The sequence below is a fragment of the Prionailurus viverrinus genome, chromosome B4 (genome assembly GCF_022837055.1).
Source record: "Prionailurus viverrinus isolate Anna chromosome B4, UM_Priviv_1.0, whole genome shotgun sequence".
Classification (NCBI taxonomy): domain Eukaryota; kingdom Metazoa; phylum Chordata; class Mammalia; order Carnivora; family Felidae; genus Prionailurus; species Prionailurus viverrinus.
Genome location: NC_062567.1, coordinates 62,845,532 through 62,872,854, shown reverse-complemented (window position 1 = coordinate 62,872,854; position 27,323 = coordinate 62,845,532). Strand labels below are relative to the sequence as shown.

The 27,323-nt window shown below is 35.7% G+C and overlaps 1 long non-coding RNA gene and 1 pseudogene across 2 annotated transcripts in view; one reads left to right on the top strand and one right to left on the bottom strand.

The window, feature by feature from the left end:
- Positions 1–27,323, bottom strand: part of LOC125171168 (uncharacterized) — a 444,287-nt gene that overhangs the window by 194,950 nt on the left and 222,014 nt on the right. The window lies entirely within an intron of this gene.
- LOC125171166 (nucleosome assembly protein 1-like 1) lies at positions 12,320–13,704 on the top strand (annotated as a pseudogene).

Sequence of the window (27,323 nt, the reverse complement as noted above, 5' to 3'; positions counted from 1 at the left end):
ATGTGGTTAATAAACATTTAAATAGTTCAAAGGTATATAATAAAAATAAACTATTCCTCCTACTATTATAGATTTCCAGTATTACTCCTCAGAAGCAATGACTTTAAAAAAATTTTTTTTAATGTTTATTTTTGAGACAGAGAGAGACAGAGCATGAACGGGGGAAGGGCAAAGAGAGAGGGAGACACAGAATCCAAAGCAGGCTCCAGGCTCTGAGCTGTCAGCACAGAGCCCAAGGTGGCGCTGGAACTCACGAACTGAGAGATCACAACCCGAACCAAAGTTGGATGTCTAGCCTACTGAGCCACACATGCAGGCGCCCCAGAAGCAATGACTCTTAAGTGACTTATTTATGTATTTGCAAAAAGAAAAATTAAGTATATCCTGTTATATACTTAATGATGCATTTTGAAGTTTTTTTATATCAAAACATTTGGATTAACATATTCCTCTGAATACTTGCTACCATTCTATGGAAGTAACAATGAGGGTTTTTTAGATTTTATTTATTTATTTTGAGAGAGAGAGAGAGAGAGAGAGAGAGAGAGAGAGAGAGAATGAGTGGGGGAGAAGAAGAGAGAGAAAGAATCCCAAGCAGGCTCCATGCTGTTAGAATACATGTGTACACTTTTTCTACACCATAGAATTTAAGTTTTCTTCATGTTAAATTTTTGATAAATGTTCTTTTGGCACATAAAATAGAAAGATCCTCTTCATTTCCAAGGACGTGAATTTTATATACCTCTATTAGATTTTCAGGAATAATTATATTTTTGCAGTCCTTAATATTATTGTATGTAACTTTTTGTTATTGTATCTAACTTTGCCTAAAGACATGTTCTAATTATTTATTCCTTGCTTAGTGCCATTTTCCATGAGAATATTTATGGTACATTAATTTTTTTTAAAATATTCAATTTGGGGCAGTTGGGTGGCTCAGTTGGTTAGGCATCCGACTTTGGCTCAGGTCATGATCTTGTGGTTCATGGGTTCAAGTCCTGCATCAGGCTCTGTGCTGACAGCTCAGAGCCTGGAGCCTGCTTCGGATTCTGTGTCTCCCTCTCTCTCTGTCCCTCCCCTGCTCAAGCTCTCTCTCTGCCTCTCAAGAATAAATAAATGTTAAAAAATTTTTTTAATTCAATATAATTTTTTAATTTAGTGTGATAATTTCTTTATAAAATGTCATTCTTGAATCCTTAATGATTTAACACTTCAATTAAAACTTGCTTAATATATAATTATGTGACTCATGAAACTATTTATTTGCACCTGATGTTTTTAATATGTTTTACCTATTCATTTTTTCTTGCCTATTATTTTCAACCTGAGTCACTTGTTTTACACACTTATCTTAATTATGTATCTTTTAAAAATATTTGTTTAAATCTAATCAAATGCTTTATTTAAAAGGGTAAATTCATTAACATTTATTCAATTGACATATATATTTAGTCTTTATTCTGTTACTTAATGCTGTATTTTCATATTACATTTGTCTTTTAATTATTTTTTGTTTTAATTGTTTCTTTCATTGTATGGTGTATGATATCTTTATGTTGTTTTGTATGTCTGTGCTTTCTTTCAGAAATAATTGTTTCTATAATCTATTCTTAATCCTTATGGGTTCTTCTAATGTAAATTTATTTAATTAGCTTGCAACCTGAGTTTTTTAGATTTAAACAGTATTTTTGTCCACCCACATTCCACTCTGAGATAAGAAAACAGCATTCACAAACTTCTTACAAACTCCTATTCTCATACTTTACATTCCAATTTTTGTTACCTATATTTTAAGTTCCACAATATCAAGAGTTATAGATTTTCTACTCAGTCATCATTTTCCAGTTATTTTCCCTTAGTTTTATATTTCAGTAGACTCCAAGTTCACCACCGGTCCTCTACAATAACTTCCTCATTCATGTATTTGTCATTGCAATTCAACGAGTAGATTGTTTTTCAAGAAGCTATGCACGTTGTAGACCCTTATTTCTTTCTCTTATTTGAAAATAACTCTCTTATCACTCAAGTCATCTCTTTGAATGCAATTGTTTGGGATAAAGATTGGGAGATACACCTTGAACATTGGTATATTGGATTCAGTTTACAAACCCTTTTTAAATTGTATGCTGCATATATTGCCTTAACTATGTCTTTCATGATGACAAGGAAGTTATAATGGGTTGCAAGGAAGATCTTGTTTTTCACTGTCTTCCATCACCTATTTATCTTTGTTGAATGAAATCAGTAGATGCAGAGCTCCCTGCAAAAGTGTCAAATTATGTCTCTCCTTACTCTATCCTGCCTCCATTCTGTGCTGCTTTAGTTTCAAGCCATGAGTCACATACTTGGCTTTCTATGTGTGTCACCAACTTGTAAGAACCCTGAATGTAACTTGATTGTCTGCTAGGGCATTTTGCTCTCCTGCCTTTTCAATATTTGATCTGAATTTCATTTCTCATATTAAGTACTAGAAGTGTAGCTGTTTTCTAATTAATTGCAAATTGAGTAATCTGTGTGGATCATTCTTTTTGTAGTTTTCAGTTGGTTTCAGGAGGGAGAGGGGGTAGAAATGGCTTTCATTTGCCATTTTTATCTGAAAGGCTCCAGACTATTTCTTAACTGAGTCATATAACAAAATGATAGTTGCTTGGGAACAATTTAATCACATACTTTATATAAACTAGTACCTGAATTTTCTTTGGAGTTAAGTTAAACATTATAATTAATTGAAAGCACAACATACCAATTTCAGTTTAGCTTTGATAACTTGAACCTTTTCATACAGGGTAAGTGGTGCTTAGCCTAAAAAAACAAGGTCTGTAAGCTATCTTGAATCATTCTCAAGTCACTCTTGGCTGCAGTTGATGAGCTTCTGGAGAATACTATCTTTGACAATCATCCACAGACAAGACAGACTTTGTGGAAGCTCAGGTTTCCAGTGGGAAAGTTCCAGCACACCGTTGGAGCAAGAAAACATGAGTTTGGATGCACTGGAGAGGCTGAGAGAAAAGTTTGACATTACCTGCATAAACCTTCACCCGAGGTGGCACAGTTCAGGGCCAAGAGAGATCTTCTTAGCCCCTGATTTCTCCCATGGGGCAAAGTGAGAGCATGTGAGTCAGTGCCCATTTTCCCCAGCTCTGTGGAATGCTGCCAAAGAGGTCCGTTTCTCTATCACCCTAGCCACGGTCCTGAGTCATGAGCTGCCTGACTGGAGGGTAGGAACAGGCTGTAAGAATGGCAGATAGGACTCTTGGAAGACAAAAAATGGATGTGGGTCCTCTGAACTGTGTCGCAGATTCCATCAAGAAACCCAAACTTAAAAAAAATTTTTTTTTAAATTAGGGGCACCTGGGTGGCTCAGTCGGTTAAGCATCCGGCTTCGGCTCAGGTCATGATCTCGCAGTTCGTAGGTTCGAACCCCTCGTCAGGCTCTGTGCTGACAGCTCAGAGCCTGGAGCCTGCTTCAAATTCTGTGTCTCTCCCTCTCTCTTACTCTTCCCTGCTCATGCTCTGTCTCTCTCTATCTCTCAATAATAAATACACTTAAATTTTTTTTTTAAAAGAAGCTCAAAAGTGAGCCACTGGGGATGCCTCACTGACAGATTCCTCTAACTTTTCCAAGGGCACTCTCAGCATAGCCACCTCATCCCCACCCACCCCCCAAACCTCCTCCCTGTGGATGGTTCTCTGTGCGTGATGCTGACAGTGGCAAGGGAAAGCTTCAACAGATGTCTAGTGAGTATGTGCAGAGAGCTGGACCAAATTTGCAGGTCAAGGATAGAACATAAATTTGAGCATTAGCTTTGCTGCCCTTGGGAAAGCAAAAGAGAGACTTCAGCACCCAGTGTGGTGCATTATAGGATCAGGACAAGGCATACAAGCTTAAGGATTCTGCCATAAGGGAGTGCAAGAAGCAGGGAATTGATGTGTCCATAGACAATCTGAGAGAGCCTCCCTAGAAGGGCTGACAGAAGGTGTTTTTCTCCTAGTTCCTAGTTAGTAAAGACTAGGAATTGATTGCTACTTTAAATGCAAAATGCACTACTTCAAGTGGCATGAAAAATCAAGAAAACATGACACAACTAAGGGATCACAATAATCTTCTAGTAACCAATCCCTAAACTATGGATGGAGATATTATTTATTTTTAAATTTATATTTATTAATAGAATATTAACAAAATAGTAATATCATTTTTATTATATATTTGTTTATCCTTATAATTCTGGAATAACTCCACAGGATATATTTATCCTTGTAATATTTAAGGATAAAGGATTTAAAATAGCTGCTTAAAGAAGCTCAGTCAACTCCATGAAAATATATAAAGGCAATTCAACAGTCACAAAAACAATACATGAACAAAATGAGAAGATTAACAAAGAGATATATCATAAAAAAGAACCAAGCAGAAATTGTAGAGCTAAACAATACAGTGAATGAAATTAAAAATGCAATAGTGACCACCAATAACATATTAAATGAAGCAGATGAATGAATCTGTGAGATAGAAGACAGGACTTGAAATTATCAAGTAAGAGGAGTAGAAATATAAAAGAATGAAAAAATAGTAAAAAGAGCCTATTTAAACATCAAAAGAAACAATCTGTGAATTATTGGAGTTCCAGAAAAAAGAGAGTAAAGGGGGCATAAGAATATCTTTAAAAAAATGTCTGAGAACATCCCAAATCTGGGGAGAGATTTAGATATCCAAGTTCATGAAGCTCATAGACAACAAAATAAACTCAACTTAAAGAGATCTTCTCCAAGACACATTATAATAAAATTGTCAGAAATCAAAGAAAAAGAGATAATATTAAAGGCAGCAAAAGAAAAGAAAGTTGTAACTTACAAGGAACCTTCATAAGTCTACCAATGGATGTCTCAGCAGCAACCTTACAGCTAGAGAGTGCATGATGTATGAAAAATGCTGGGGTAAAAAACACTGCCTACCAAGATACCGTATTTGGCAAAACTGTCCCTCAGAAATGAAAGAGAGATGAAGACTTTCCCAGACAAACAAAAGCTGAGGAAATTCATCACCATTTTACTGGCCTTACAAAAAGTGCTGAAAGGAGTTCTTCAAGCTGAAATGAAAGGAGGCAAATAAGTAACATAAAAACATATGAAAATATACCATTGGCAAAGTACGTGGTCATATTTAGAATACTCTAATATATTGTAACAAGTGGTGTGTTAACCACTTAACTCTAGTACAAGGGTTAAAGAACAAAAGTATTAAAAAAAACTTTAGCTACAATAGCTTGTTAATGACTATACAATAAAAAAGGTAAATTGTGACATCAGAAACAAAATTGGGGGAGTTAAAGGGTAGATTCTATCTATGCAATTGAAGTTAAGTTGCTATCAGCACAAAACACACTATTATATATATAAGATTACATATCTACAAGATTATGTAAGCCTCATGGTGATTACAAACCCAAAACATAATTATTATTTAAAAAAATTTTTTTAATGTTTATTTATTTTTGAGAGACAGAGAGAAACAGAGCACGAGCAGGGGAGGGGCAAAGAGTGAGGGAGACACAGAACCTAAAGCATCTCCAGGCTCCAAGCTGTCAGCACAGAGCCTTACACAGGACTCAAACTCACAAGCTGTGAGATCTGACTTGAAGTCAGATGCTTAACCCACTGAGACACCCAGGCGCCCCAACAAAACCATAATTACATAACAAAAGATAAAGAGAAGGGAATCAAAGCCTTAAACTATGGTAAATCATCAGTTCACAAAGGAAAGCAAAAAGAGAGAGAAAGAAAACAAGGGAACTACAAAACAGCCAGAAAATAATTAGATGGCATTAGTAAACCCAAATTTAGCAGAAGGAGGCAGTAACAAATATAGGAACAGAAATAAATAAAATAAAGAACATAAAATCACTAGAAAAGATCAATGAACTAGGAGATGGATTTTTGAAAAGATAAAATTGCCAAGCTTTTAGCTAACTTAAGGAAAAAAGAGAAGACTCAAACAGAATCAGAAATAAACTAAAATTTAAATTGAAACTGATACCAGAAATGCAAACGATTATAAGAGAGTACTATGAATAATTACATGCCAACAAATTAAACAAACTATAGAAATGGATAAATTCCAAGGAACTTACAACTTACTAAGATATAATCATGAAGAAACAGAAAATCTGAACAGACCAATAATGAGTATGAAGAATGACTCAGTAGTTAAAAAATCTCCCAACAAAGAACAGCCCAGTACAGATGGTTTCTGTTGTGAATTCTACCAAACATTTAAAGAAGAATTAACACCAATCATTCTCAAACTCTTCCAAAAAATTGAAGAGAAAGGAACATTACTACACCCAATTTACAAGGCCAGTATTACACTAAAAGCAAAACCAGATAAGGAAAAAAAAAAGAAAAGAAAAGAAAAGAAAAGAAAAGAAAACTACAGGCTAAAATCCTTACTGAATATAGATGCAAAATTTCTCAACAAAATATTAGCAAAGTAAGTTAAATTGTATATTAAAAGAATCATACACCATGATCAAATGTGATTCATCTCTGGAATTCAAGGATGGTTCAACATATGCAAATGAATAAATGTGATACACCACATTATGGAAGATAAAAATCACATGATCATCTCAATAATGCAGAAAAAGCATCTATATGATAAAATATATTTTCATGGTAAAACTTATCAACACATTGGGTTAAAAGAAATGTACCTAAAACATAATAAAGGCCATATATGGCAAGCCCACAGCTAACGCCACACTCAGTGATCAAAGTTTTAGTTGTTCCTCTAAGATCAGGAAAAAGACAAGGAAATTCATTCTCATCATGCCTATTCAATACAGTACTAGAAGTCACAGCCTGAAGAAGCAGGCAGAAGGAGGAGGAGAAGGAGGAGGGTAAGGAGGTGGGGGAGAGCAGGAGGAGAGGAGAGGGAGGCTGAAGAGGAGAAAGAAGAAAAAGGAGGAGGAGGAGGAGAAAGAAGAAGAAGAAAAAAGAAAAGGCATCTACATCAGATGGAAGAACTAATCTTGTCTTCATTTGGATATAATATTGTCATATATATAGAAAATCCTAAAGACTCCTCCCCAAAACTGTGAGAACTAATCAACAAATTCAGTAGAGTTGCAGGAAATAAAATCAGCATGAAGAAATCAACTGCATTTATATGCACTAACAACAAAATATGTGAAAAGGAAATAAAGAAAACAATCCCATTTACAATAGCATCAAAAACAATACAATACTTAGGAATAAATTTAAACAAGAAGGTAAAAAACCTGTACACTGAAACTATAAGACTTTGATGACAGAAATTAAAGACACAAAGGGAAAGATATCTTGTGTTCATAGATTAGAAGAATTAATATTTTGAAAATGTCCATACCCAAAGCCATCTATAGGTTCAATGTAATCCCTATCAAAATTCAAATGGCATTTCTCACAGGAATGGAAGAAAACAAGCCTAAAATCTGTATGGAACAACAAAAGACCCTGAATAGCCAAAACAATCCTGAGAAAGAACAAATCTGTAAGCACCTCATTTCCAATTTCAAACTATAACACAAAGCTATAGTAATCAAAAGAGTTTAAAATAGTATAAAAATAGGCACATGGGGCGCCTGGGTGGCTCAGTCCATTGAGCGTCCAACTCTTGATTTCAGCTCAGGTCATCATCTCACGGTTTGTGAGTTTGAGCCCTGCATCGAGCTCTGTGCTGACAGCACAGGGCCTGCTTGGGATTCTCTCCCTCTCTCTCTCTGCCCCTCCCCTACTCATGTTCTCACTCTCTCTCTCTCTCTCTCTCAAAAATAAATAAATAAACATTTAAAAACTAGGCACATAGACCAATGGAATAGAATTAAGACTCCAGAAATAAACCCTTGAATATATGGTAAACTAATATTTGACAAGGGAGACAAGAATATTCATTGGGGATAAAAATAGCCTTTTCAATAAGTGCTGGTAGAAAACTAAACAACTGGGGCACCTGGGTGGCTCAGTCAGTTAAATATCTGACTCTTGATTTTGGCTCAGATCATGATCTCATGCTTCGTGAGTTCAAACCCTACATGGGGTCTGCCCTGACAGCGTGAAGCCTGCTTGGAATTCTCTGTCTCTCTCTGTCTCTCTCTTTCTCTGTCTCTCTCTGTCTCTATGCTCCCATTCCACTCTCTCTCCCTGTCTCAAAAATAAATAAATATTTTTTTTTAGAAATTAAGAACACTAAATAACCACATGCAGAAGAATTAAATTGGACTCCTATCTTGTAACACTCCTAAAAATAAACTTGAAATGAGTTCAAAACTTAAAGATAAAATCTGAAACCATAAAACTCCTAGAAGAAAATATATGGAAAAGTCTCCTTGACATTGGTCATAACAATGAATTTTTGGTTATGACACCCAAAACACAAGCAATGAAAGCAAAACTAAATAAGTGGGATGACATCAAACTAAAAAGCTTCTGCACAGCAAAAGAAACAATCAACAAACTGAACAGGTAACAACCCACAGAACAGGAGAAAATATTTGCAAATTATGTATCTGATAAGAAGTTAATATCCAAAATATATAAGCAACTCACTCAATCAATAGTAAACAAAAAGAATCTAATTTAAAAATGGGCAGAACTGAATAGACATTTCCCCAAAGAAGATATACAAATGGACAACAGATATGAAAAGGTACTCAACATCACTAATCATCAGGGAAAACAAATTAAAATCCCAAGCAATAAGATATCACCTCAAATATGTCAGAATGCTAGCATCAAAAAGACAAGTGATAACAAGTGCTAGTGTGGATGTGGACAAAAGCCTTTGTGCACTATTTGTAATAATGTAAATTGGGGCAGTTAAGCAAAACAGTATATAGGTTCCTTAAGAAATTAAAGATAGAACTACTATATGACCCAGCAATTCCACTTTTGGGTATATATCCAAAGAAAACCAAATCAGAATCTCAAAGAGATATCTGCACTCCCATGTACACGGCAGCATTATTCATAATAGCCAGTATATGGGAATAGCCCAAAAGCCTGTCTACAGATGAATGGATAAAGAAGACGCATGTGGTGGAACATTATTCAGCCATGAGGAAGAAGGAAATCTTGCCATGTGTGACAATATGGATGGATCTTGAGGGCACTATGCTAAGTGAAATAAGACAGAGAAAGACAAAGACCGTATGATAACACTTATATGCAGAATCTAAAAAAGCCAAACTCATCGAAACAGAGATTAGAATGGTGGTTGGAAGGGGCTGGAAGAGTGGAGTAATTGGGGAGATTTAGGCCAAAGGATACAAATTTCCAGTTATAAAATGAATAAGTTTGGGGGATGTAACATACAGCATGGTGATTATAGTTAATAATACTTGATATCTACTTGAATATTACTAGAGAGTAAATGCTAAATGCTCCCACCACAAATAAGAAATGATAATCATACGAGGTGAAAGAAATGTTAACTAACCCTATTGTGGCCATCATTTGACAAGATGTAAGTGTACCAAATCCTGACAATGTATACTTTAAACTTACACAATGTTCTATGACAATTGTATTATAATAAATTGGAACAAAGTAAATGGTGGCTCAAATTATTTTTTAAACACTATGTAGGAAACAAATCATATCTTTGGACAAGAAAATTGGCCTGAGGATACCTGTGTTTCCCTCTGATACAGTCATACCCATTTTGGGCAAGTTTGGCTCCCCCTCTGGAATATATAAATAATATATATATTATTTTCTTCACATTTCACCTTCTCTTTTGTAGATTTTCTCTCTCTAGCTGTTGATGTCACTTCCCATGATAAATTAACTTTTACCTCTAAGCATTCAGAGAGATCTCACACTGTACACATTCTAAGAGCTGTTTCCTACTTGCTGCTGCTTGCTGAACTCATTATGAACGTACCCAGATGTTCTAAGACTCCATCTACTATTGCAGAAAAAATTGTATCCAAGTGAGAAGATTTCTCTGGTCATGACGGACAAAACTAGGTACTTCTATCAGGTAACACTGTCATTTTGTATAAGAGCTAACTAGTTTCCTTGAAATACAACACTATGCAGATCATATCACCAGGGGCACAGCAGGAATGTTTTATCATTAATTCTTAGAGTTAAGGTACAACTTCCTTTAAAAAAAAACTAAACTAAACTAAACAAATATTTGTCCCTGGAGCTCCAAATATGTTTAAAGTGCTTTTAAAATATCTCATGCTTGTTGGGGCACCTGGGTGGCTCAGTCAGTTAAGTGTCTCTTGATTTTGACTCAGGGCATGATCTCATGGTCATGAGATTGAGCCCTGCTTCAGGATCCATGCTAAGATCCTCTCTCTCCCTCTCTTCCCCTTCCCTGCCTGTGCTTCCTCTCTCTCTCTTTCTCTCTCTCTCTCACTCTCAAAAAAAAAAAAAAAGAAAGAAAGAAAATCTAATGCTTACAATATATGTTAAGATACATGTCACTTTCACTGGTAATTATTTATATAATGGATACTACTTGATTTGAGAGTTAGGTTTACAGTTATCCTCAGAAATCCTGGTTTTTACATGCTTCTCAACTTTGTGAATTATTTAAATATTTTTAATGTTTATTTATTTTTTGACAGAGAGAGAGAGACAGAGCATGAGCGGGGGAGGGGTAGAGAGAGAGGGAGATACAGAATCCGAAGCAGGCTCCAGGCTCTGAGCTGTCAACACAGAGCCCGATGCGGGGCTCAAACTCACAGACCGGGAGATCATGACCTGAGCCAAAGTTGGACGCTCAACTGACCGAGCTACTCAGGCGCCCCTTTTTAAAAATTTTTGTGAATTATTTTAAAATAGTATGTGCTACTGAGAAAAATATAAGCCATATAAAATTGGAAACCCCGTTACTCATAGAGTTATACATCAGTTTGTGGATTACATGAACATTCTGATAACAACAACAACAACAACAAAAGCCTGACAATACCAAATGCTGAAAAAGATGTGGAATAACAGCAACTGTCATTCATTGTTGGTGGGAATGCAAAATAGTGTACCCACTTTGGAAGACATTTTGGCAGTATCTTACCAAGTTAAATATAGTCTTACTGTACGATCCAACATTCACACTCCTAGGCATAAAGGAACCTTAAGTGAATATTGCCGAGTGAAAGAAGTGAGTCTGAAAAGGGTGCATACTACATAATTTCAACCACACAAAATTCTGGAAAAGGAAATACTATAGAGACTGTAAAAGATCAATTATTGGCAGGAGTACAGGGGGAGTAGGAGGGATGGTGAACAGGTGAAGCACAGGACATTTTTAGGGTAATGGAACTATTGTAAATTATAGCGTAAGTGCAATTACATGGAAGTATGCATTTGGCAAAACCCACAGAACTGCAAAACACATAGTGGACCTTAAAGCAAACTATGGACTTTCTTCAATAATGTATCAATATTCATCCATTAATTGTAACAAATGCACCACACTAACTGAAGATATAATAATAGAAAAAACTGTGTGTGAGCAAGAGGGGGTATGTGGGAACTCTCCATATTATCTGCTCAATTTTTCTAGAATTCTAGAACTGTTCTAAAAAATAAGTGCAAAAAATACCTTGTTCCAAATTTGTTTCTCTTATACTGTTTCTTATTTCAAGTAAATCTTACCACCTATTCAATTGCACAAAGTAGAAAATTAGGCATTACTCTTAACACCCCCCCCTCATGTTTTTATGCACTTTGCTTCCCAAATATCTTATAAATCCACCTTCTCTCCATGTCCAACTCCTGTGATATAATAACAAACTGTGGCCATGCTAAGATGACAGGATAACTTAAAGAGCCTCTGCCTGCCTCCACCTTGCAACTTCTGTCCTCTCTTGTGCAGTGGCTACAGAGTAATCTTTTCAAAATGCAAATCCTGTCATTCTCTCCACTCAAAATCATTTAATGATGCTCTAGTTACCTGGATAAATGCAACGATTACACACATCTCTGCATGCTCTGGCCCCAACCTACCTCTCAGTTCACCTCTTACCATACAATCTTGATTTTCATTTAGCCATACTGATTTCCTTATAGGTTTGCACTCTTTAATCTCTCTCCCACTGTAGGAACATTACATATGTTGACTCCAATATGAGTTGTTGTGTTTTTTTTTCTCTGTCATTTCCCTTGTTTGTTTGTTTGTTTGTTTGTTTGTTTCAGGCTTTTATTTAAATTCTAATTAGTTGGTTTTTTAGTGCCGTCTGCTCCCGCTGACCTGAATCACTGACTGCACAGCTCCGGTAGCCTGGGTCCCCAGTTAGCCAACAATATTTGGAGTTCTTACAACATGGCAGACATTGACACAAAAAACAGTCTGAACTTGATCAAGATCTGGATGATGTTGAAGAAATAGAAGAAGAAACTGGCAAAGAAACAAAAATCAAAGCACGTCAGCTGACTGTTCAAATGATGCAAAATCCTCATATTATTGTAACCCTTGAAATAAAACTTGATGGTCTGATAGAAACACCAGCAGGATACATTGAGAACTTGCCTAGGGTAGTTAAAAGACGAGTGAATACTCTCAAAAACGGTAAGTTAGGTGTGCAAAAATAGAAGCCAAGTTCTATGAGGAAGCTGATGGCCTTGAAAGGAAGTATGCTGTGCTCTGCCGGCCTCTATTTGATAGTGATTTGAGATCATTAATGCAAATTATGAACCTATGGAAGAATGTGAATAGAAACTGGATGAGGAAAATGAAATTTTGTAGAAGCTGAAAGGAAAGCCAAGAATAAAGATGAGAAAAAGGATGAAGAAAAAGAAGACTCCAAGATAATTCCTGAATTCTGGTTGACTGTTTTTAAGAATGTTGACTTGTTCAATGATATGGTTCAGGAATATGATGAACCTATTCTGAAGCACTTGAAAGATATTAAAGTGAAGTTCTCAGATACTGACCAGCCCCTGACGTTTGTCTGAGAATTTCACTTTGAACCCAGTGAACATTTCACAAGTGGAAGTGTTCACAAAGACATATACGATGAAATCAGAAGCAGATGATTCTGATCCCTTTTCTTTTGATGGACCAGAAATTATGGGTTGTACAGGGTGCCAGATAGATTGGGAAAATGGAAAGAATGTCACTTTGAAAACCATTAAGACAAAACAGAGGGACAAATGGGTGGCTCAGTTGGTTAGGTGACCAATTCTAATTAAGAGTTGCCTGGCTCCGATTGTAGTCTCACGGATATGGAATCAAGCCCTATGTTGGGCTCTGTGCTGACAGTGTGGAGCCTGCTTGGGTTCTCTGTCTCTCTTTCTATCTCTCTCTCTGCCCCTCCTCCACTTGTTCTCTTTCTCACTCTCAAAATAAATAAAGATTTAACAAAAGAAGCAGAAACACAAGGGACATGGGAAAGTTTGTACTATGACCAAAAGAATTTCCAATGACTAATTTTTTTGCCCCTCCCCAAAATTCCCAAGTGGAGATCTGGGTGATGATGATGAAGCTATCCTTGCCATAGACCTTGAAATTGGTCACTTTTTACATGAGTGTATAATCCCAAGACTAATGTTATACTTCACCGAAGAAGCCATTGAAGATGATGATGATGATTATGATGAAGAAGATGAAGAAGCAGATAAGGAAGGGGAAAGAGAAGGAAATGAGGAAAATGATCCAGACTATGACTCAAAGAAAGATCAAAACCCAGCAGAGTAGAAGCAGCAGCGAAGTAGTAAGTATATGGCCTTCAGGATAACCGGCACTGGTCTACCTTCTGCTTCCCTGGAAGGGATGAATTTACATCATGTGATAAGCCTATTTGAAACTTTTTGTTGTTATTGTTTGTTTGCTAGTTTTTGTTTTTGTGGCCTAAAATAAAAAATTTCAATTGTAATTTTAGTTCTCACACACACACACAAAATTCTAGTTAGCTAACTTATAATGTAACATTAGTTTTAGGAGAATTTAGTGATTCATCACTTAACATATAACATATAACACAGTGTTCATCCCAACAAGTGCTCACCTTAATGCCCATCACCCATTTAGCCCATCCCCCCAGCCAACACCTCTCCAGCAACCCTCAGTTTTTCTCTATAAGTCTGAGTCTATTTTATGGTTTGCTTCTCTCTCTTTTTTCCTTTCCCCTGTGTTCATTTTTTTTTGTTTGTTTCTAAAACTCCACATGAGTGAAATCATATGGTATTTGTCTTTCTCTGACCTACTTATTTCACTTAGCAAAATACACTCAGCTCCACCCATATCATTACAAATGCCATTTCCCTTATTAAATGTTCTGTCTGCATGCTATTTGTTTGGGAACCATGGACTGCCTTAGTTGACATGGTACAATTTTCCAATCGTCCACTTTAGTATTGTTTATGCTTCCTTGTGGCATTTGTCTCCATTTCTACTTTAAATTAGTTTTATGTGTTTATTTAAATATTTCCTGGATCCCCCTCTAGTCTAAAAGCTCCACAAGAATGGAGCTCTTCAATTTTTTCCTTACTATTCTACCTTCATTATTTGCTATTATCTGGCATACAGTAAAAACAGTACATATACTAATGAATGAATAAAATAATGAACATGTAAATGAAAGATTGAGTTTTCCAGTGTGTTCTAAGAAAAAAAAATCATAGTATTGGAGAAAGGAAGAATGGTAAACTGTAAGACAGAGGATCTAGAACAAGTTTAATCACAAACAGAATCCCTTGTTTATTATTTTCCTATAGGATATAAAGCAGCCATTTAGGTAACAGATCTATTTTTTTTTTCCTTCTAAATTGTAACTCATTTCAAGGTATGTTGCCATTCAATGAAATCTGCTCTAGCGGTTCAGTCTTTTGTTGCTGTGGGTTAAAGAATTGTGCAGGCAATGACAGTGCAGCTCTTGCAGCAGAGCAAATGAAGACAGAGTGTTCAAACTCTTCTTACTGTAATCAGTCAGGGAAAGAATGTGGGGCCTGGATAGAATGGAGGGGGGTGAGGATAAACATGTGATACAGACAAGTAGCATACAAAGCAACAACAAAGGACTAGTCCCCAGTTAAGACCTCTCTTTCCCAAAACTACTAAAAGAAGGCAAACATTATGGGAATGGTTATATTTGGATAACATAAGTTAGAGTCGTCAACAATTTTTGCTGAAAATAAGCAACTCCCTTTTTCTTGTTCTTAGCTAATAATCTTCCCCTTTAGCTTACTCAGAGAACAGAAGCACAATTTTGTGGCTTTTGAGATGCAGGAAGCCTTTAGGGAATGGAGTTAGTGGGTAACAGGCAATTATAGGTGAGGTGGATTTGAAATGTGTTGGAAATAAAGGCTAAGCAGTCCTACAATTAATTATGTATAGAGAGTTGTCTGTGCACCCTTGCTACTATGGTGTTGCCATTATTTTACGATGCAAATCTACAACTGTTTATTTACTGTTTTAAAAATATGCAGTAAGCCCTTTTTAGCAGCATGGTATTAAAAGAAGGTAATTTTTAAAACTTTTTTTATGTTTATTTATTATTTTTGAGAGAGACAGAGGGCAAGTGGGGGGAGGACGAGGAGAGAGAGGGAGACATAGAATTCAAAGCAGGCTCCAGGCTCTGAGCTGTCAGAAACTGCGAGATCATGACCTGAGCTGAAGTCAGTCACTTACCCGACTGAGCCACCCAGGTGACCCCCCAAAAAGGTAAATTCTTTTTTTTTACATTTTATTTATTTTTGAGAGAGAGAGAGAGAGAGAGAGAGAGAGAGAGAGAGACAGAGCACAAGTGGGGGAGAGGCAGAGAGAGAGGGAGACATAGAATTCAAAGCAGGCTCCAGGCTCTGAGCTGTCAGCACAGAGCCCAACGTGGGGCTCGAACTCACAAACCATGAGATAATGACCTGAGCTGAAGTTGGACACTTAACTGACCGAGCCACCCAGGCACCCCCAAAAGGTAAATTCTTAATGACAAATTAAACACTGAATTTTTGTGCATCAAGAAAGTTAATGATAAATGTGTAACTTGCACTAAATGGTTATCTTTACCATTTACCCTCAAGGTCATAGTTATGTCATTGACCATATTAAGAGCAGAACATAAAATTCAGCTAATGGAGAAAGCCCATCTACTTCAATGGCCATTTGTATATTAAGCAGATATTAAATATGTAACAACACATGCAGTGGCAAAAGTTGTGTTTATATATTGCTCTATGAAGCAGGATGTTTTGTTCCAAACAAATGAAAATGACTGTTTTTATTCTAAGGTTTTTTTGCACACGTATGAGGAATGAAGTGATAGCTATTGGCTCCATCCACAGATTTTTCTGAATTAGTTAAATGGTATTAGTTTTATATCAATCAATAAATGTTTCAAACAATAAATTCATTAATCAGGCTCTAAGAATTGAATGTATCTCATCCAATTAGGAAGCTCATTCTGTCAAAGATGAAATATATAACATTAACATTATTATAAATGCATATATACAGTTAGAAAAAAAATAACCCTGAAAATATTTTAGTTTTTAAGTAACTAAATAAAATAGGGTCACAAGACTGTCAGAAATGCATGCAAACACACATAATACCTTATAAAAATAAAATAAGAGTAAGGATTTTATGAAAAATATTGATTATTGAGCTCCCTTCACTAATGACTTAAAAATCAGACTAGAAATAAAATAGCAAGTAATTAAGGAACAATGTACAAAAGCGACAATGTCTGATAGAAAAACAGCAGGAATCTTATTAAAAAGAATAGACCAGGAAATTGAACCAACTAAGAAAAGGATTTACAGATATTGAAAAATCTATTGATTTATTTTCCTACTTTCCATAAGTAACTTTAACAAAGCATGGTTATATGACCGAAAAAGGGTTCCATCTATTTAGTTGTATGTCTAGGCATAACAATTTGTCTCCTGCCTGTATTTAACCAACTGACATGACTGTTTCAGTGATCAAAAGAGCCCAGAGATTAAGGTACTTTTTTTGGTACAACTCCTAACTCTTGGAATGACTTCATGATAATAGCTGAAATGATATTTTTTTTAAATTTTTTTTTCAACGTTTTTTATTTATTTTTGGAACAGAGAGAGACAGAGCATGAACGGGGGAGGGGCAGTGAGAGAGGGAGACACACAATCGGAAACAGGCTCCAAGCCATCAGCCCAGAGCCCGACGCGGGGCTCGAACTCACGGACCGCGACATCGTGACCTGGCTGAAGTCGGACGCTTAACCGACTGCGCCACCCAGGCGCCCCAATGATATTTGTTTTAAAACACAGCCTTAATGCCTGGGCCTTTCCTACATTACTACTAAACTAGTAGTGAGAGACAATATATGTGATATAAGACAGATTATACTGTAAGCATAATTTGGGAAAGACTAATAGAAATATGGTAAATTTTTCTAGGTTGCTTTGAACAGAATGTCTTAATTGTCCAGCATTATATATTTATATATATATGTGCATGTATATACACACATATATAAAGAAATATTCTCTTAATGAGCTAAATCAGAAATTAAGTGTGATTTAAAGTAAAAACCTACGTAAGTTCAAATGGGCAAGGTTATTTTGTGTTAACACAAACCCTCAAATGTCTGAGGCCTAACACAACAGAAGTTCATATTTTGCTCCTGTTACCTGTCCGAATCAGGGGAGTAGTGGGGCTGTGCACATCACAGTCTTTCAGTTACTCAGGTTAATAAAGACTCCTCCTTGACTCATGCATCCCGTAAAGGAAAAAAATAGCAAATCATGCACTGACTCTTCAAGATGCCAGAGCTATACTTTCACCACTTCAGTCACATTTTTTGGCCAAAACACATCAAACAGGTGTATCTAAATTCAAAGGAATAAAGGAGTGCCTGGCTGGCTCAGTCAGTCATTAGAGCATGGGACTTTTGATCTCTGGGTTGTGAGTTTGAGCCCCATGTTGGCTATAGAAATTACTTAAAAAATAAAATAAAACAAAATAAAAATTTCTAAAAAAAAAAAAAAAGGAGAAAGCACAATCCCTATCATGTGTTCAGAAAGGAGAACTGGAAAAACAGCGGTAATAATTCAACTTTCTAGTCACTAAATATTCATTTCACTCCCCTTTGCCTGTGACATACATTCACCACCTTCCCAAGAGAGAAAACCCAAAACTCCATTTAGTTACAGCCTTGAGCTCAAAGTTCAGGACCTCTGGATAATAGATGAGTGGTAGTCTCTACGTTAGGTCTAGTGGTGGCTCCTTTTGTTCATACGAACTGTAAGGGCAAGCTATATGTACCCCCAAACCCAAGATGTGTGAGCATAACAGGGGCAAGACAATGCAATAAACACTTGGGTTCAGAAAAGGAAAGATGAGAGCTACAGAAGACAGGGTGAAATCAGCTATGGAGGTGGGAGCATGCGCTTTAGTTAAGCCCTTCTTCTGTGGGTGGGTCCTCTCCTCCACTGTTCTCCTGACCCTTGACTTTGCCCTTTAGGAAGTTCTTTCATTCCTTGATGGTGCTTGGCTACATCTCTAATGGGCATTGGAGAATGTGCCCTCTTTAAGGTCCTATAGAATGATTGGGCCTAAAAGAAATGGGAAAAATTTTCAATGAAAGATCTCATTCATAAATCTCAGAATCTTCTTTAAAATCTTCCTTAAAGTCTTCTTTAAAAACTCAATGACTTCCTTATCTATTTGCCTGCAGTGAGTTCTAAGTACCATTTATTTTTAGATTTCTCATCTCCCACCCCCACCCCCTTTCTATTTTAACTTAAAGGTGGGTATTTTAATAAAATGTATACCTTAAATCTCTTTTTACTGAGCCATTTTGTCCAGTTAAAATACTTTACTAGATGTCATACCCTTAGATGGTTCTTTACCATGAGACATTTTAATACTTTCAGAAATTTTAACAATGATTATGACAGCTACACTGCTCCAATTGTCTTTGCTGTGTAACAAAGCATCCCTAAATTAGTGGCATAAAACAATAACTATTTGATTATGTCCATGGATTCTGTGGGTCAGGAAGTCAGAAAAGGCACAGCAGGGATTCTGTGGGTCAGGAAGCCAGAAAAAGCACAGCAGGGATGACCATTCTCTACTCCAAGGTATTTGGAGCCTCACCTGGAAAGACTCAAATGATCACGGTCTGGAACAACTGGAGCTAAAGGATGCATTTACAAGATACCTTCTCTGCTTAAGATGGCTGCTGATAGAAAGTACAGTGGTGGTTGCCAAGGGTTGGTGAGAGGGGAAAAATGGAAACTTCCTGTTTCCTGGGTACAGAGTTTGCATTTGAGAAGGTGAAAAAGTTTTGGGGACGGATGGCAGGATGGATGCACACTGTGTGAATGTACAAAATGCCATAGAACTGTACACTTAAAAATGGTTCAGGTGAACTTTATGTTATGCATGTTTTACCACATTAAAAAAAAAAGGCTAGTTCTTGGGGTAAGAGGGCTTAAAAGCTGGCTCAGGTGGAATTGTTTAATGGAATATCTAACACCTGGCCTGTCTTTGTGGCTTAGGCTTCTTACACTATATTGGCTGCGATCTGCAGGGGCCATTCCGAAAGGAGACCTCCAAACAGCGAGCCTTCTGACCTGGTCTTGCAGGTCATATAGCATACCTTCTGCCATGCTGTCTTGGCTGGAATGATCACAAACCCATCAAAATTGCAGAGGAGGGGTAGGAGACCCTGTCTTTCAATGGAAGGAGTGTCAATGAAATTGAGACCATGTTTTAAAAGTGCTGCAGGGCGGGTGCCTGGGTAGCTCAGTCAGTTAAGCATCCGACTTCAGCTCAGGTTAATCATCTGACTTCAGCTCAGGTCATGATCTCACAGTTCATGAGTTCGAACCCTGCCTCCGGCTCTGTGCTGACAGCCTGGAGCCTGCTTCAGATTTTGTATCTCCCTCTCTCTGCACCCCCACCCCCCACATTCACATTCTGTCTCTCCAAAATGAATAAACGTTAAAAGCAAAGTTAAAAAAAAAAGTGCTGCATGTACCCTTGACTTAACCCTTGCAACAAAGCTACGTTAACTTAGCTTTCTCTATTTCATTTTCTACTTACTAGATTTGTGGAGGAGTTCTACACTCCAAAATTACAATTCACCAAACTTCTGAACTTTCCTTTTCTTATTTGCCTGTAAATCAGTTATTCTTTTTATTCCAAGCTACTATTTCTCATGGTCCCTTGCCCAAATGCTACCAACCACTAAAACACAATACCAACATTTATTTTTTCAACAACTTCTCATAGGAGGTATCCTTTCCAAATAATTGTGAGAATTTTTCTAAATATATTGCTATTGCATAATGAATTGTAATATATTTTTCTAGACTACCAATATTAGTTTCCTCAATGCTCCTTCAACCCACTTATCAAGGCAACCCCCCATATTTTAAGCCACTTTGTGTATTAGCCAGGGTAAGTATTATGTGTTATAGGAAATAACTTTAAAAATTCAGCTATTTAGCTATATGAAATTTTACTTCCTACACACACTTCCTGTCCAATTTTGGTCATCAGGGAAGTTCTGCTAACGATAGTCACGTAGGAACTAGGCTGATGGAGACCTCATTTCAAACTTGTGGTAAATCAAGCACTGGCTTTTAAAGCTTCCATCTAAAAGACATATATCTTTCACTTCTGCTCACATTTAATTGGCTAACACAAGTTGCTTAGGGACATCCAATTTCATAGAGCAAAGATGTTCAGTGTTATGATGTGTCCCATAAATAGGAGAACTAGAAACATTTATTAAATAGTACTAATGACCACTAAAGAGTTTTAAATGATAAGATCTACAATACCTAATTTGGTAATTTGTAATCTGATGCCCTGTTAGGTATATTCAGTGGCAACTGTAGTACTGGGAATAATTAAAATTTTAATCTTATTCAAATGTAATATATAGATTTTCTTAACTGTGGATATAGAATTTTAAAAAGAAAATTAGGAAATAAAAATTAGAATTCCTCCAAACAAATCAAAAGCATTTCCTGACATATAGAATTCTTAAATACTGGAAAATTTTTCTTTAAAAAACTTTAACATTTATTTATTTTTTGAGACACAGAGAGAGACATAGCATGAGCAGGAGAGAGGCAGAGAGAGAGAGAGACAGAATCCTAAGTAGGCTTCAGTCTCTGAGCTGTCGGCACAGAGGGTGACATGGGGCTCAAACTCAAGGACCACAGAATCATGACCTGAGCTTAAGCTGTACACATAACCGACTGAGCCACCCAGACGCCCTTGGAAACTTTTCTAAAGAAAATTATGGTTTTTTGGGTTTTTTTTTCTGAAGGATCTGCTATCAGAGAATGGTATTATTATGCACATTGAGTTTTCTGAAATAGTTTGCATGTAACATTAAGATTAAAATGGTATAGATAACTGTTTAACACTCTCCAATACTGCTGGTTAGATAGTAAATTGGTACAAACTTTCTTGAAAGTAATTTGGCAACATGTATCAGTAGCCTTAAAATATTTACTTGACGGGAGCATCTATGTGGCTCTATCAGCTCAGGTCATGATCTCACAGTTCGTGAGTTCCAGCCCAGCATCTGCCTCTGTGCTGACATCTCAGTCTGGAGCCTGCTTCAAATTCTGTGTCTCCCTTTCTCTCTCTGCCTCTCCCCCTCTTGCACTCTGTCTGTGTCTCTGAAAATTAAATAAACACTTAAAAAAATTAAAAAATTTACTTGACTTAGTTATTTCACTTTATATGAAAGAAATAATTAAGAGGTAAAATCATGGTTTTGAAGATTGCTTATATTTTTATGCTTGTGTGCATATATATATATATATTATATATATCATACATATGTATCTGATATGATTTTCTATTTATACCCATATTCTACAGATACACTCATATGAAGAGAAAATACATAAAAATATTGTTAGCACTTATATGTTAGATTCATGCTAACATTTTGGTATTTTTTATACTTTTGATGCTGTGAATTTTCTATAAAGTGCAATTATTTCTTTTATAATTTAGAAAATTGATCCATAATTAAATTAGTATCATTCTATTGAACTACCTATCCCTTTGTATCCATTATCCCTTTTCATATTATTTCAGCACTAATTATACAAATCAACTGCTTGCCATTGTATTATCTGCCCTGGATGCAGGGAAAAAAGAAAAATATTTGTTATTATACAATGTCTTTTATCAGGAATGTGTCAGCGTATCTATTAGAACCAATACAGAGAAAAATTGACCAACATTATTTTTGTCTGTTTACTGGAGAAAGGACTCTAGATAAAAACAATGGAGGCTCGAGCAACTTAATTTAAAAGGTTTTGCACCCATAATGAAAATTCCAGGTTTTAGGCTTTAGTTTCAGTCTGTATAAAGTCCTCCCCCCACTTTAACACTTTCCATGATTTTTCATTTTTATTTCCCAACAAAAAGCTATTTTCTAACAGAATTGGTTATGAAATACTTTTTCTTTTGTCAGATTTTAATCATCTGGTATTAAAAGTTGCTGTTATATAATTAGAGAAGAAAATGGTGGTTCTGTTTTAATTAATGACAAAGCAAAAGAGAAAAATCAGCATTCAGCCCTCTCTTAATTTCAACAAAGTACCACAAGGATATTATTTTCCCTACTAATAAATAATTCTATTTATTTAGGTCTGTAGGCTGGGATTGCCATACATATTTTTCAATAAGAATGCTGTTATAAAACTCAGAAATTAGTAAAAATTACATTAATTTTTATTCAAATTGCTCACTGCATAATGTGTTGTCTTTTATACAAAGAACCTTTAAACCAGTTTCAAGTATTCACATTACGTGAACAAAGGATAGTCCTCTTACCATTTTGTCTTCTTTGAAAAATATGTTACAGCAAAGAGTACACTTTAGTGTGCCCACAATAAAGGAAAACAGGAAAAATTTGGAGTATTTATCCCTTTGTACTGCAGATAGCCATTACCAACAAAATAATTCTATTTCATCTGTCATCAAATACAATTTGAAAGTAATAACATAATTGCATAATCATGATATAAAACTATTAGCATGCTACTTCTCTGAAAGTAGCATGGCTTATTTAATTTCTTCCTCCTGCTTTTACTTTAAAAAATTATGTCCCTAATTGAAATGTGAATCTAGAAGCAGCTGTCAGCAATTTCTTTAAGAGGTAAAATTATTTTTGGCACCTGGCACCTGAACTTTTGGCTCTATCACACCACCTCCTTCAGCCTGTCTTCACCTCCATTTCTGACACCCACTCTCCGTCGATGCTTTTGCCTTTCCACTAACTTACCAGGGATCTCATTTTTTCCCTTTTACCCCTTTGCAAAACCTGTTCCTTAAATATGAGCCTGGAAATCTCTGCATATAGATTTCTAACTGTAGCCAGTGATTAAGAATTACCAGAGTGACAAAATCAAATGTGTATAGGCCAAAGCAGGTGTCTTTTAAAGAGTGAATTGGCCTGGTGAGATCAGTAAGACAATAGTCATGGCCAAAAAAGGTAAATTAATGTGGGGCGGGGGCCAATGTAGGAGCAGATAAAATAGAAATGAATTTAGTGGAAAATTAGCTACTTCATGACTAAGGAATGTTTACTATCATCTTTTCCAAATCAGGAAATAAAAAGTTGGGAAAAGGATAAAAATTGGGGCAATGTTGAAAGTTTTAAAAATGTCCAGGGAAAGCGTGATTAACTCGTGTTATGGTATAAGAAATTTACTTTAAAATCCCATTGAGGCCTCGAGGCAGCAGTTGTGGCATCAAGAATTCACACTCTGGGGGTGATCTGCTGTCCTTTAATCTAAAAGGCCACCACCAAAGGCAGCTCCTGTAGGTATTTCAGCTATTTTTATCTTCCATCAACACCTGAACTACTAACTTACTAACGATCAGAATGTTTATCCATCAGTAAAACTAGTGGTTTATCCCCCAGCTTAGAGACTTTGAGAGAAGAATTTTCATTGGCAAAGCTGGTGTGCTTTTATTTAACTATATGTTTGTACCCATATACATGGGTACATTGGGAGTATCTGACTGCAACAACTGACGACCAGAGTCTTATTACCAGACCATTGTCACTTTGTCTCAGATGAACCTTCCACGAAAGGCTTTTCAAGAATCCAGAAATGATGGACAGCTTGGTTCTCAGTTTATTGCAAGATAGGTTCTAGAATTATTATTATTATTATTATTATTATTATTATTATTGCTGGCTTGCTAACAAATACTGTGTGGCAGAGTTTATTCTGAGGCTTGTTCCCATTATAAGCCAGTAGTGACAGCGTAAGGGAGAATAAAAAGAGGAAAGAGGAGGGGGAAAGGAAGAAAAGAGAAGAAGAGGGAGAAGGGAAAAAAGAGGTCTTAATAGTTAAATATTTCCTAACTGAATTAGGCTGGTTGACAAAAAACTGGTTTTTTTGAGCTCAATTAAGAGCTCAGTAGGCATGAATTTAGTATCCCCCATGGGCATGGAAGAATGTTCAATATGAACAAAAAGCTTAATAAACTTCTCACAGTTTTTATGACAAGTGATAGTTTTGGAACAAGGCTCCTATCAAATTTAGGCTCTAATACTCCCACAGAAACTGGAAGATAAGATGATATCTTACTTGGTGATTACATTTCAAAGAGAGAGCTCAAGGAAAGGGACTCCCGATCTTAAAGTTAGCAACAGGTTTATTAGCTTGTAAAAAAGATTTTATATACATTTAAAAAAGACAGAGGAAAAAAAACCCTCATATTTACAAGTTTTCTAAAATAAATGCTCTTAGAAAAGGGAAGGGGAGAGAAGTCTCTTCCATTACCTTGAACAAGGAGAATTAAGCCCCTTATTTTATTTGTATATGCCCTTATACATCTCAATAATTCTCAAGCACACTAAAATTTGAGAACCACTGATTTAAGCCACTGTTTAAATATTTTGCTGTATTTCTGAGAATAAATTTTGTATTTATAGCGATAATCTCTGTGATCTTGAGGTTGAAGTAGACAATAGCTAAAGGACGATTTGCAAAACACAGATAAAACCAAGACTCTTATACAGATACAAAAATGCACATATGTTAAAGATTTTATTCTAATCCTTAGTCATGAGAGGCCCAGATAGATTTTTATACTTAGCTCAAAAATCCAAAGAAAAGCATATTTATAGATAAGAAATATGTAAAAACTGCTTTTTTCTAGGGAGGGAAGACATTGTACCTCTATAGGGCAGAACAGAATTTGCATGTCTATACACAATTACCTGTTATTACTATCAGTTGCTGCCTTACTCTATTTGGGCTTTTATAACAAATATACCATAAACTGAGTAGCTTATAAACAATAGAAATTTATTTTGCGCAGTAAACTTCATATTGGAAATAATATCAAGGCATCAGGTACCTAGATAGGCATATTTTCTTTGTAACTTCACATTGTGGAAAAGGCAGGGGCACTATTTCAAGCTGCTTTTATAAGGGCACTAATTCCACTCACAAGGACTCTGCCCTCATGACCTAATCACCTCTTAAAGGCCCTACCTCCTAATACATCACCTTGGGGGTTAGGTTTCAGTACATGAATTTGGGGGTGGGGAGACACAAACATTCAGAGCATAATGATTACCTGCAAGTTACAGCCTTGCAAAATAGCTCAAAGACAATAAAAGAGTTGATTTCAGATAATCTGGTGGGGTATCCTCCAGATGTGCATAACTGAAGTATAATTCTTTTTTTTCTACAAGATTAGTGGTTTCAATTTGAAATATGTAATTGATTCAAGACATGATATTTTAATTTGTAAGGTATTAGATAATATGATTGTTGGTAGGCAGTAGTTGAGTACTTTAAAACAAGCTGAATTATTTCATGTATATGTTTGATTTATTAGATTTACAAGAATTGCTTGAGAGCATTAATGATCCTTCAATCCTACACACATCTAACAACTCTCAGAGCTGGAACTATAACTCAATCCCCTTTCCATGTTACCATTCTGGCCCTCCAAATTATGCATAAGAATTAGAATGGTACTGTCTTCTCAGCTTCTAAAAAAGTAACCTGGTGGATGACCACAAATTAGATGGAGAACTTCCAATAGTCCAGACATGTAGAATAACGTTTCTCAGTCTTTATTCTCTTATAATTTATATGATTTTACTGTCATAAATAAATACTGTACTATTATTTATGTAGAATTATGTCATATTTATATATTATTATTTTGAAGTTTAATTCAATATTAAAGTTACTCAAAAATTTTTATGTTTATCTTAAGCTATGATGTCCTTGAAATCATGGATTCAATATATTTTTTCTGAAGTTATTTTTTAAATATATAAACATTACAAGTATAAGTGATTATCAATGGACTGCCTGCCATTATCTTACACAGCAATGCATGTATACATAACACATTCTGAGAAACACTGAGAGGAAGAGGAAAGGTCTTCTATGGTGGATAAAAATACATTCAAAAAAACAAAGAGGTTTCACATAATTGTTAGGTTCAGGATCATTACTTTTCAGTTCCATTTTCAACTGAGGATAGGATGCAAGAAGGTTATAACTCTAATGACCCCTGAAATTGAACAAGCCAACATGTAAAAATATTATCAAAATGAATTAAATTATTTGAATTCACTTTATAACTAGTAGAATATAAAGAAAATAATTAGTAACACTGAAAAGTTTCAGAACTTCACAACAAGTCCTGCCATGGCTATGGGATAGGCAAAGGTTTCTACAAATTTATAATTATTAAGGAAGAATACATAATTTTTTAAAGTTAGATGAAGTCAAGAGGTAAGTTCAAAAATTTAATGCATGCTTTGAATTAATGTCTTATGCCTTTACTTTGTTATTATAAAGTTGATATTTACAAACATAGTCCATTAAAAATTACTGTTCTTTTCTAAAATGCATGAGTGTTGGGCTATATCTCTCAGTTCCTCATTTGTGATGAGGTCAATCACAAGGTCTGTGTGTTAATGATGTCCCATTACCTATTTCTAGTCCTATGCCCAGAATTACTCCTCTACATTCATGGAGTAAGTCTGGAAAGTTAATTCATAATTCAGAGCTGGCATTTTTCTCTAGTGAATTTGAAGAAGACATATAATATTGTCTTATATAGTCTGTAATAGTTGAGATTCTTTGCTTAAGTGATCTGCTTTGTACAAGATCCTATACATTTAGGCTTTTGTTGTTTTAAGTTTCAAGAATCAAAGACTGTGCCAACTAGCTAAGATTGAAAATATGAATTATAGTCTTGTGACAATGGTGAGTGTTAAAATTATGCCTCCACTCATCTATTTTATGCAACATGGTGGGACCCTGAACTGATAAGGACAAAATAGATTAACATAACAGTAAGACAGAGAGAACATTTT